Source organism: Ranitomeya imitator, chromosome 4 (assembly GCF_032444005.1).
Source record: "Ranitomeya imitator isolate aRanImi1 chromosome 4, aRanImi1.pri, whole genome shotgun sequence".
Classification (NCBI taxonomy): Eukaryota; Metazoa; Chordata; class Amphibia; order Anura; family Dendrobatidae; genus Ranitomeya; species Ranitomeya imitator.
In genome coordinates, this window is record NC_091285.1 from 213,132,456 (window position 1) to 213,144,518 (window position 12,063).

General features: G+C 44.6%; 1 long non-coding RNA gene across 1 annotated transcript; it reads right to left on the reverse strand.

Moving 5' to 3' along the window:
* Positions 1–1,533: 1,533 nt before the first annotated feature.
* On the reverse strand, positions 1,534–3,087 carry LOC138674039 (uncharacterized). Its single transcript, XR_011320442.1, has 3 exons — positions 2,862–3,087; positions 2,384–2,484; positions 1,534–1,978 (listed from the first exon to the last, which is right to left on the reverse strand). It is a non-coding gene; the product is annotated as an uncharacterized lncRNA (long non-coding RNA).
* Between the last annotated feature and the right edge of the window lie 8,976 nt (positions 3,088–12,063).

A 12,063-nucleotide genomic window follows, 5' to 3' on the forward strand; every position in this document is an offset into this window, starting at 1 on the left:
CACCCGGCCGCGCTCCCCCCTTGAGCGCGGCCGATCGCTATGACGTATTATCCCGTCGAGGGTCAGATAGGCCCAGATCACCTCGACGGGATAATACGTCAAAGGTAAGAAAGGGGTTAAAAGAGGCATAGATGCACATGAGAAGAACATAATTTTACCTCTATACAAGTCACTTGTTCGACTACACTTAGAATACTGTGTACAGTTCTGGTCTCCGGTGTATAAGAAAGACATAGCTGAACCAGAGCGGGTGCAGAGAAGAGCGACCAAGGTTTTAGAGGACTGGGGGGTCTGCAATACCAAGATAGGTTTACAAGAAAGAAAAAAGCACATGCCCACTATGGTTGGAACTCCACAAACGAATTTTTGTTTGTAATAAAGTATCAAATTTTATTTCTACAAGGAAATGCTACACACAATTTAAAAACAGTTAAAATTACTCCAACGAGTAAAAAACTCCATGGTTACAAAAACCACCATTACATGTGAAATACATTTATGTAAACATATATTCTGGCATTACAAAATATTTTTGCACCGATTTATGCCTACTAATAGTGCTGCATTGAGATAACATATACCAATATTGTCTATATAGCCTGGGGCCTCTAGACTGATGATTCCAGATGTAGCAAGAGGAGCTAGGTCCAGTATACTGCAGTGTATATTCACTTGTACCCACTAGTGTTTAAACAAGGCAAATGTGCATACAAAAATAATAAAATCTATAGCTATACCCAGGATTAGATCTCCAGAGATGTTCATACAGGCACAGCCCCAATTTTGAATCAATAGTATCTATATAGAGTGCACAATTGGTTGGCCGAGAGCCACTTAGTGGGAGAAAAAAGCATATACTTATCCCCAGACAGTCCTCTACAGTCACTTAGCGGTCGCCCCCTGGTCCCTTACAGCAGCGGTGCAGCCAGTATATGAAGGAGTGTGGAAGCCCACGCGTTCCGACACACAGAGGTGTCTTTCTCAAGGTGAGTATGTTCCTTGTATGATATCCGCGCTATTTAAGCCATTTCTATTTTGTTTACCTGGGTCTCAGGTGTGAGAAGCCGGAAGCAGGAGCAGCTTCGGCGTGTGATGTCACACACCGGAAGCATTGGTGCGGGGTTGAATGCGCCTGTGCGATAGATCAATGCGTCTCATTACTGCTTGTGCGCAGGCGCGGACAAAGTCCGGCGGCAAAATTGGATCAGTGCGCCTCGTTGCTGCATGTGCGCAAGCGCGGACAGATCCGGCGGCGGGAATGTATCTTGCCACCTGGTGACACATAGGGGGAGCCTGCGCCTGCGTACCAGATACTTTCCAAGGTGCAGAAACGGAACCTGCCCCATGATTATGCTTTTACACAGGCAGAGCATTCTGCTTAGTCTCTACGTATGCGCAGGCGCAAACGGGCTCAACGGCCAACCTGTGGCCTTTCCCCTTGTCAGTGTATAATCACACTTGTGTTAACGCACTGGGCGCCCGAGTTGTGCACCCGGTGCTAGTACCGCAGAACACCATATCATATCACTACTTAGACGCTGGCGCTTTTGGGTCCGATGGTAAATCTCCATCTTGCCCCAAATTAACATGAAAACAAAACTTATGTAAACGTATTAAAGGCTCCAATTGTATATCCCACCCCAAGGGTACAAACCAAAAAATAAATAAACAACCTCTTTTTACTCCTGCAAGACACATTTCCCAACAGATACAGGTTCTATTTACAGAAGTTTTAGATTTGTAACAGGCGGGGTCATGATCTATTAACAAATATAAAACATATATACTGCCTATTGCGTTTATAGGTCTCTGGACCACTCTGGAATTGAAAAACCGATGGAGCGCAAATAATTCTGCCACCCTGATACCAAAAGAACGAGATGTAGTATATTGACTATATTATTTTCCTTTCTTCTTATTTTCGTAATGGGTAGGTATTTTCCCAAATTCCATCGAACCTATTAGGAAAGGTAAATCACTGTAAAGAAAAAAGAAGAAAAAAAAAGAAAAAAGGAATAAATAAATAAAGCAAGGGAAAAAAAAAAAAAAAGGAAAAGAGAGGGAGAGGGAGGGGGAGGGGGGGGGGGAAGAAGAGGGGTTGAATATGTCATGTGTGGAAGCTCCTCACCCAAGGTCAGAAAGAGGAGCCGTGGAGGTCATCTCTTTTTATAGAAGCCAGAATATAACAGCTCCTCGTTCAGACCATTGGGTGCCAAGCTGTCTAGAACAAAGATCCATCTGGCTTCTCGACGTAAAAGTTCTTCTGTTATGTTGCCACCCCTGATATTGGTGTTGACTTTTTCCAAACCCATAACCTTTAGAGAGTCCCCTGAGCCCGCATGGGCTTCCAAAAAATGTGCCGCCACTGATGTTAAGTTTTTACCTTTTGCTTTATCCGATCTTGCAGTGGCTATATTGGACAGATGTTGCTGTGTCCTACGTCGTATCTCCTGTGTTGTCTGACCGACGTAGATTTTTTCACAACTACAGACCAAGGCATAAACAACATTACGTGAGCGGCAATTAAAGTATGTCTTAGACTGTATTTGTTGTTGTTTAACTGTAATCCCCATATTAGCAATCATCTTGGGGCAGATTGAGCAGCTCCCACACGGGAAAGAGCCTCTATTCAAATGGTTAGTTCTTAATCTTGTGGCTGGGCGTCTAAAGTGACTATTGGACAAATGGTCTTTAAGATTTTTTGCCCTTCTTGCCACCACTTTTGGTCGATCTCCAATGAAGGGCCTTAATTTCGGTTCACTTTTCAAAATGCCCCAATTTGTATTTAACATACGGTAAATGTCACTCCACTGGTTGTTATATTGGGTGATTACATTGATTGTGTTTGAAACAGGTCTTACCCGCGCTCTCAGGGCTTCCTCCCTTGTCCGCTCTCTTGATGTCTCAAAGGCCTTTGATATAGTCCTACGAGGATACCCTCGATCTCGAAGTCTGTCAGTCAAACGGCGGGATTCCTCAATGAAGTCCTCTGTGCGGCTGCAATTCCTCCGTAGTCTGAGGAATTGCCCTTTTGGGATTCCCTTTTTGAGGTGCATCGGGTGGAAACTCTCAAAGTGGAGGAGGTTGTTTGTGGCTGTCCTTTTCCGGAATATTGTGGTCCTGATCCGATTCTGGTCTATCATCAGTTTTAAATCTAGGAACTCAACAGAGGTAGTGGAAAAACAGGATGTCAATTTAATATTCCAAACATTATTGTTGAGTCCCTCTATGAAGGTGTGCAACCCCTCAACTGTCCCTGACCATATGATAACAATATCGTCTATGTAACGTAGCCATTTTATCACATATTTGGAAAAGTCCTCCAGTTGTTGTACATGTGTCTCCTCCCACCACCCCATAAAGAGATTCGCATATGAGGGCGCACACTTCGCCCCCATAGCTGTACCAGATGTTTGTTTGTAGTATTCCCTATCGAATACAAAATAGTTTTTCTCCAGGACAAATTTGAGTAATTGTAAGATGAAAGTATCATGGGCCCTGTCTCCCGTAGATTGTTTACTTAAAAAATATGATGTAGTTATCATACCCAAATCATGTCCAATGTTCGTGTACAGCGCTTCCACGTCCAGAGTTGCTAGAATCGCTTTATCGGGGACTTCTAAGCCTCCACAGATTTCGATCAAATGGGATGAGTCACGCACATAAGAATCCAAAGACTTTACCACCGGCTGTAAAAAGAAATCCAGGTAGGCACATGGTTTTTCATATAAGCCCCCCAACCCAGAGATAATTGGTCTCCCTGGTGGCCTATCAGTGGACTTATGTACCTTAGGTACCAAGTAGAAAGTTGGGATGACTGGGTGGTCTGTAGTTAAGTAGTCTCGTTCTCTCTTGTTTATCGTGCCTGAGGAGAAGGCACCTGCAATCAAATTGTCCAATTGTTTTTTAAAAATTGCTGTTGGATCTGATGGTAATTTTTGGTAGTATTGGACGCTATTCAGTTGGCGTCTCGCTTCCTGCAGGTACATGTCCTTCGGCCATAGCACTATGTTCCCCCCTTTATCTGATTCTTTGATTTCAAATGAATCGTTGTTTTTTAAGTTGGATAGTGCAATTATTTCTCCTTTTGTAAGATTATTTTGGCCGTGTTTGTCCAACTTAAGTCTTTTGATATCTTTACACATCATTTCAAAGAATATTTGAATAGTTGGAAACATTGAGAAATTGGGGGTTGCCTGAGATGGTATTCTACCATTGAAGCGTCTTCTACCCTGTTCTCCGTCATTTTCAGTCAAAAGGTCCAATAGGTCCCTAAAGGTTTGTCTGTCTTGATCTGGTAGGTTATTACACTTGGGGCTATTTAGTTTGGAAAAACGAAGACTAAGGGGTGATCTTATTTTAATGTATAAATATATGAGGGGACAGTACAAAGACCTTTCTGATGATCTTTTTAATCATAGACCTAAAACAGGGACAAGGGGGCATCATCTACGTCTGGAGGAAAGAAGGTTTAGTCATAATAACAGACGCGGGTTCTTTACTGTTAGAGCAGTGAGACTATGGAACTCTCTTCCGTATGATGTTGTAATGATTTATTATCATTATTTAAATTTAAGAGGGGATTGGATACTTTTCTTGAAAAGTATAATGTTACAGATTATATACTAGATTCCTCGATAGGGCGTTGATCCAGGGAACTAGTCTGATTGCCGTATGTGGAACCGGGAAGGAATTTTTTTCCCCAATGTGGAGCTTACTCTTTGCCACATGGGTTTTTTTTGCATTCCTCTGGATCAACATGTTAGGGCATGTTAGGTTAGGCTATGGGTTGAACTAGATGGACTTAAAGTCTTCCTTCAACCTTAATAACTATGTTACTATGTAATAGGCTTTGCCAGATGCTGTGCATTTCTGTGTGAACATGCCACATACAGATTATTTGTTTGCACAGGTGTACCAAGCGGCCAATCCCGGGGCGGCACGGTGGCGCAGTGGTTAGCACTGCAGCCTTGCAGCGCTGCAGTCCTGGGTTCCACCAAGGACAACATCTGCAAAGAGTTTGTATGTTTTCTCCGTGTTTGTGTGGGTTTCCTCCGGGCACTCCGGTTTCCTCCCACATTCCAAAGACATACTGATAGGGAATTTAGATTGTGAGCCCCATCGGGGACAGTGATGATAATGTGTGCAAAAATGTAAAGTGCTGCGGAATATGTTAGCGCTATATAAAAATAAAGATTATTATTATTATTTATTATTATCCCTGATTGTAGGCTGGCTGCCTTATCGGTATTAATGCACCTGTGTATTTGCCATCTTAACTTGGGTCCGCTGCACCTTGGATAGTGCAATTGTTTGGAGGCCTTGGACAGGTAAGCATCTTTGCCAGTGTACTGGTGTTTTTTTGTCAAGAATAGTGGAGGTTTCTCCTCTTATGGTGTTTTTTTTATCATCTTGACTGGCTAAGGAGGATAAATACATCCAGATGCATGGGATAGCTTTGCCAAGCTGGTGTTAGATCGCTTCCCGGGCCAAGACTGGAGGCTGGGCTAAGAGTATAGTGACTTCTAAGCTTGTAACATCACTAAAGGGCTGGTTAGTGATATGCACTGGTCTGATAGTCATTTACGCTTTTCCAAAGTCTCAGACAAAGGCATTCCTGAGTGAGAGGGGAGGGACCACAAGTGGCTTTACAGGATTGGTCCCCTGCAGTTTAAAGCCCCATCCTGCTCACACACTAGGTTCAAGTTAACCAGTGTCCCTGCTCTAGGCTTTGCCATTGGGTGGAGGAATACAGAGGGGGGAGAAAGGGGGGTCGCAGCTGCATTGTGTGTGGTACGTCCTACATAGAAAAAATTGCATGACCGGGATCAAAAAAATTCTAACAAAATAGTTTTTATTGGACAAACCACATATAAAATATAATTACAACTACAAATACAATGGGGCCACAGGTCGGAGGCTACAGATATGCATATAACAGTATAGATAACCGTGATACATAACAGCACGTGTGCATAGGGAGTTCCTATGTACTTCAACTAAATCCACTAAGCTGGTAAAGAGCATCCAGCAGCAACACAGAAGCAAATGTTAGGGAGATTTAAATCAAAGTATGCAGCATATTTACCTCAGACCTGCGGCGCCACGACCCCTATGCGCGTTTCGGCGTGCGTGCCTTCTTCCGGGGGAGTGGCGTCGTTAGGTCTTGTACTATAAATACAGGAGGCCACCCAATCGGATTGTATCATTAAGAAACCTCTTAATACCAGCTGCATAGCGGCGCATGCCCAGTTGGAACTGGAAGCGTCCGCATCACCGAGTGCATCATCTGTTGTGAATTCTGCTTTTGGGCTCCCTCCGGTGGTTGTAGGTGGTAATGCAGTTGTCCCTGGGTTGCAGTCCTGGTCAGGTGTATCTGCTGATTGCAGTTCTGACTGGGGTATTTAGGTGTGCAGGATTCATTAGTCCTTGCCAGTTGTCCATGGTTGTTGGGAGGTATTGGGCCTCTGTCTGGTTCCTCCTGCCTTGCTGCCAAATCAGCAAAGATAAGTGTCTGGTTTTGTTTCTGTGGCACACATGCTGTGTGCTTGATAATTCAGTGCTATTCATTTGTTTTTTCTTGTCCAGCTTAGATTGTGTCAGTATTTTCTCAGTCTTGTTGGATTCTCAGGAGTTGCAGATATACGTTCCACGTCTTTAGTTAGATGGTGGAATTTTTTGTATTATCTGCTGTGGATATTTTTGGAAGGGTTTTAATACTGACCGCTTAGTATTCTGTCCTATCCTTTCCTATTTAGCTAGACTGGCCTCTTTTGCTAAATCCTGTTTTCTGCCTTCGTGTGCCTTTCCTCTCCTACTCACAGTCAATATTCGTGGGGGGCTGCCTATCCTTTGGGGTTCTGCTCTGAGGCAAGGTAGAATTCCTATTTCCATCTATAGGGGTATTTAGTCCTCCGGCTGTGTCAAGGTGTCTAGGGTTTGTTCGGCACACCCCACGGCTACTTCTAATTGCGGTGTTAGTTTAGGATTTGCGGTCAGTACAGTTTCCACCTACTCCAAAGAAAGTTTCATGCGGCTCCAAGGTCACCGGATTATAATAGTACAACTGGCCAATAATGAGTTAAATGCATCTCAGAAGAAGGGAAGAAAGGTGTTGAGCCATTTTTTTTTCTGCAGTCTGCTTCTCTTCCCTCTTGTTCTCTGGGTGGCTGAGGAGTCTTGTGCTAGCATGGATGTTCAGGAATTAGCTTCTCGTGTAGACCAGCTTGCTGCTAGGGTACAGGGTATTTCTGATTATATTGTTCAGACTCCTGTTTTAGAGCCGAAGATTCCTACTCCTGATTTGTTTTTTGGTGACAGGTCCAAATTTTTGAGCTTTAAAAACAACTGTAAACTGTTTTTTGCTCTGAGACCTCGATCCTTCGGTGATTCCATTCAGCAGGTTAAAATCGTCATCTCCCTGCTGCGTGGCGATCCACAGGATTGGGCATTTTCCCTGGAATCTGAGAATCCGGCTTTGCTTAATGTAGACTCCTTTTTTCAGGCTTTTGGATTATTATATTATGAACCGAATTCTGTGGATCAAGCGGAGAAGACCTTGTTGGCCCTGTCTCAGGGTCAAGAGGCGGCAGAATTGTATTGTCAGAAATTTAGAAAATGGTCTGTGTTGACTAAATGGAATGATGATGCTTTGGCGGCAATTTTCAGAAAGGGTCTTTCTGAATCCGTTAAAGATGTTATTTCGGTCTGAGTGATTCTATGTCTCTGGCCATTCAGATTGACATTGACCGGCGCTTGCGGGAGCGCAGAACTGTGTGTGGCGTTGTCCTCAGAGCAAATTCCTGAGCCAATGCAGTGTGATAGGATTCTGTCTAGAACGGAATGACAAGGATTCAGACGTCAGAATAGGTTGTGTTATTATTGTGGCAACGCTTCTCATGTCATTTCAGTCTGCCCTAAGCGGACAAAGAGGATCGCTAGTTCATTTACCATCAGTACTGTACAACCTAAATTTCTGTTATCTGTGTCCTTGATCTACTCATTGTCATCATTTTCTGTCATGGCGTTTGTGGATTCAGGCGCCGCCTTGAACTTAATGGACTTTGAGTTTGCCAGGCGTTGTGGTTTTCCCTTGCAGCCTTTGCAGAACCCTATTCCTTTAAGGGGCATTGATGCTACACCTTTGGCTAAAAATAAGCCCCAGTTTTGGACACAGGTGACCATGCGCATGGCGCCAGCCCATCAGGAAGATTGTCGATTTCTGGTGTTGCATAATTTGCATGATGCTATCGTGCTGGGTTTTCCTGTGACTAGTTGGGGTTGTCAGGGGGTTCATAATGATGTTCCTTTGATGTCAATCTCCTCTTCTTCCTCTTCTGAAATTCCAGAGTTTTTGTCTGATTTTCAGGATGTATTCGATGAGCCCAAGTCCAGTTCCCTTCCACTGCACAGGGACTGTGATTGTGCGATTGACTTGATTCCAGGCTGTAAGTTTCCTAAGGGCCGACTTTTCAACCTGTCTGTGCCTGAACATACCGCCATGCGGAGTTATGTTAAGGAGTCTTTGGAGAAAGGGCATATTCGGCCATCTTCTTCACCGTTGGGAGCGGGATTTTTTTTTGTTGCTAAGAAGGATGGCTCCTTGAGACCCTGTATTGATTATCGCCTCTTGAATAAGATCACGGTCAAGTTTCAATACCCTTTACCTTTGCTTTCCGATTTGTTTGCTAGGATTAAGGGGGCTAGTTGGTTTACGAAGATTGACCTTCGGGGGGGCATATAATCTTGTTCGTATTAAGCAGGGTGATGAATGGAAAACGGCGTTTAATATGCCCGAAGGCCATTTTGAATACCTTGTGATGCCATTCGGGCTCACTAATGCTCCATCTGTTTTTCAGTCCTTCATGCATGATATCTTCCGGACTTATATTGATAAATTCTTGATTGTATATTTGGACAATATTTAGATTTTTTCTGATGATTGGGAGTCTCATGTGGAACAGGTCAGGATGGTATTTCAGATCCTTCGTGACAATGCTTTGTTTGTGAAGGGGTCTAAGTGTCTCTTTGGGGTGCAGAAGGTTTCTTTTTTGGGCTTCATTTTTTCTCCCTCATCTATGGCGATGGATCCGGTTAAGGTTCAGGCCATTCATGATTGGATTCAACCCACATCCATGAAGAGCCTTCAGAAATTTTTGGGTTTTACAAATTTTTATCGCCGTTTCATTGCTAACTTCTCCAGCGTGGTTAAACCCTTGACCAATTTGACGAAGAAAGGCGCTGATGTGGCGAATTGGTCCTCTGCGGCTGTCTCTGCCTTTCAGGAGCTTAAACGCCGATTTACTTCTGCTCCGGTGTTGCGCCAACCGGATGTTTCTCTTCCATTTCAGGTTGAGGTTGACGCTTCTGAGATTGGGGCAGGGGCCGTTTTGTCTCAGAGGGATCCTGTTGGTTCCTTGATGAAACCGTGTGCCTTCTTTTCCCGTAAGTTTTCGCCTGCTGAACGCAATTATGATGTCGGCAATCGGGAGTTGTTGGCTATGAAGTGGGCGTTTGAGGAGTGGCGACATTGGCTTGAGGGAGCTAAGCACCGTATTGTGGTCGTGACCGATCATAAGAATCTGATTTACCTCGAGTCTGCCAAACGGCTGAATCCTAGACAGGCTCGATGGTCCTTGTTTTTTTCCCGTTTTGATTTAGTGGTCTCGTATCTTCCGGGTTCTAAGAATATTAAGACTGATGCCCTCTCTAGGAATTTTTTGCCTGATTCTCCTGAGGTCCTTGAACCGGTCGGCATTCTGAAAGAAGGGGTGGTCCTTTCTGCCATTTCCCCTGATTTACGACGGGTTCTTCAGGAATTTCAGGCTGACAGACCTGACCGCTGTCCAGTGGGGAAACTGTTTGTTCCTGACAGATGGACTAGTAGAGTGATTTCTGAGGTTCACTGTTCTGTGTTGGCTGGTCATCCTGGTATTTTTGGTACCAGAGACTTGGTTGGTAGGTCCTTTTGGTGGCCTTCTTTGTCACGTGATGTGCGTTCTTTTGTGCAGTCCTGTGGGACTTGTGCGCGGGCCAAGCCTTGTTGTTGCCGTGCTAGTGGGTTGCTTTTGCCATTGTCGGTCCCTGAGAGGCCCTGGACGCATATTTCTATGGATTTTATTTCTGATCTTCCGGTTTCCCAGAGGATGTCGTTTATCTGGGTTGTTTGTGACCGGTTCTCTAAGATGGTTCATTTGGTGCCTTTGCCTAAATTGCCTTCCTCTTCAGATTTGGTTCCATTGTTTTTTCAGCATGTGGTTCGTTTGCATGGTATTCCGGAGAATATTGTGTCCGACAGAGGTTCCCAGTTTGTTTCTAGGTTTTGGCGGGCCTTTTGTGCTAGGCTGGGCATTGATTTGTCTTTTTCTTCTGCATTTCATCCTCAGACAAATGGCCAGACCGAGCGAACTAATCAGACTTTGGAGACTTATTTGAGATGCTTTGTGTCTGCTGATCAGGATGATTGGGTGGCCTTCTTGCCATTGGCCGAGTTTGCCCTTAATAATCGGGCTAGTTCGGCTACTTTGGTTTCGCCTTTCTTTTGTAATTTTGGTTTTCATCCTCGTTTTTCTTCTGGGCAGGTTGAGCCTTCTGACTGTCCTGGTGTGGATTCTGTGGTTGACAGGTTGCAGCAGATTTGGGCTCATGTGGTGGACAATTTGGTGTTATCTCAGGAGGAGGCTCAACATTTTGCTAACCGTCGTCGGTGTGTTGGTTCCCGGCTTCGGGTTGGGGATCTGGTCTAGTTGTCTTCCCGTCATGTTCCTATGAAGGTTTCTTCCCCTAAGTTTAAGCCTCGGTTTATTGGTCCTTATAGGATATCTGGGCTTATTAATCCGGTGTCTTTTCGATTGGCGCTTTTGGCCTCTTTTGCAATCCATAATGTCTTCCATAGATCTTTATTGCGGAAATATGTGGTGCCCGTTGTTCCCTCTGTTGATTCTCCGGCCCCTGTGTTGGTTGATGGGGAGTTGGAGTATGTGGTTGAGAAGATTTTGGATTCTCGTTTTTCGAGGCGGAGGCTTCAGTACCTTGTCAAATGGAAGGGTTATGGCCAGGAGGATAATTCTTGGGTTTTTGCCTCTGATGTCCATGCTGCTGATTTGGTCCGTGCCTTTCATCTGACTCGTCCTGATCGGACTGGGGGCTCTGGGGAGGGTTCGGTGACCCCTCCTCAAGGATGGGGGGTACTGTTGTGAATTCTGCTTTTGGGCTCCCTCTGGTGGTTGTAGGTGGTAATGCAGTTGTCCCTGGTTTGCAGTCCTCGTCAGGTGTATCTGCTGATTGCAGTTCTGACTGGGGTATTTAGGTGTGCAGGATTCATTAGTCCTTGCCAGTTGTCCATGGTTGTTGGGAGGTGTTGGGCCTCTGTCTGGTTCCTCCTGCCTTGCTGCCAAATCAGCAAAGATAAGTGTCTGGTTTTGTCTCTGTGGCACACATGCTGTGTGCTTGATAATTCAGTGCTATTCATTTGTTTTTTCTTGTCCAGCTTAGATTGTGTCAGTATTTTCTCAGTCTTGTTGGATTCTCAGGAGTTGCAGTTATACGTTCCACGTCTTTAGTTAGATGGTGGAATTCTTTGTATTATCTGCTGTGGATATTTTTGGAAGGGTTTTAATACTGACGGCTTAGTATTCTGTCCTATCCTTTCCTATTTAGCTAGAGTGGCCTCTTTTGCTAAATCCTGTTTTCTGCCTGCGTGTGTCTTTCCTCTCCTACTCACAGTCAATATTCGTGGGGGGCTGCCTATCCTTTGTGGTACTGCTCTGAGGCAAGGTAGAATTCCTATTTCCATCTATAGGGGTATTTAGTCCTCCGGCTGTGTCGAGGTGTCTAGGGTTTGTTAGGCACACCCCACGGCTACTTCTAGTTGCGGTGTTAGTTTAGGATTTGCGGTCAGTACAGTTTCCACCTACTCCAGAGAAATTTTCATGCGGCTCCAAGGTAACCGGATTATAATAATCATCGTCATGTGATCGGGCAAGGAGACCGCCCACATCATGTGGGAAGGTCCTTGCCCGCATCAGGAAATATGCGATAAAGACGCCGTCAATGTTGCTAAGC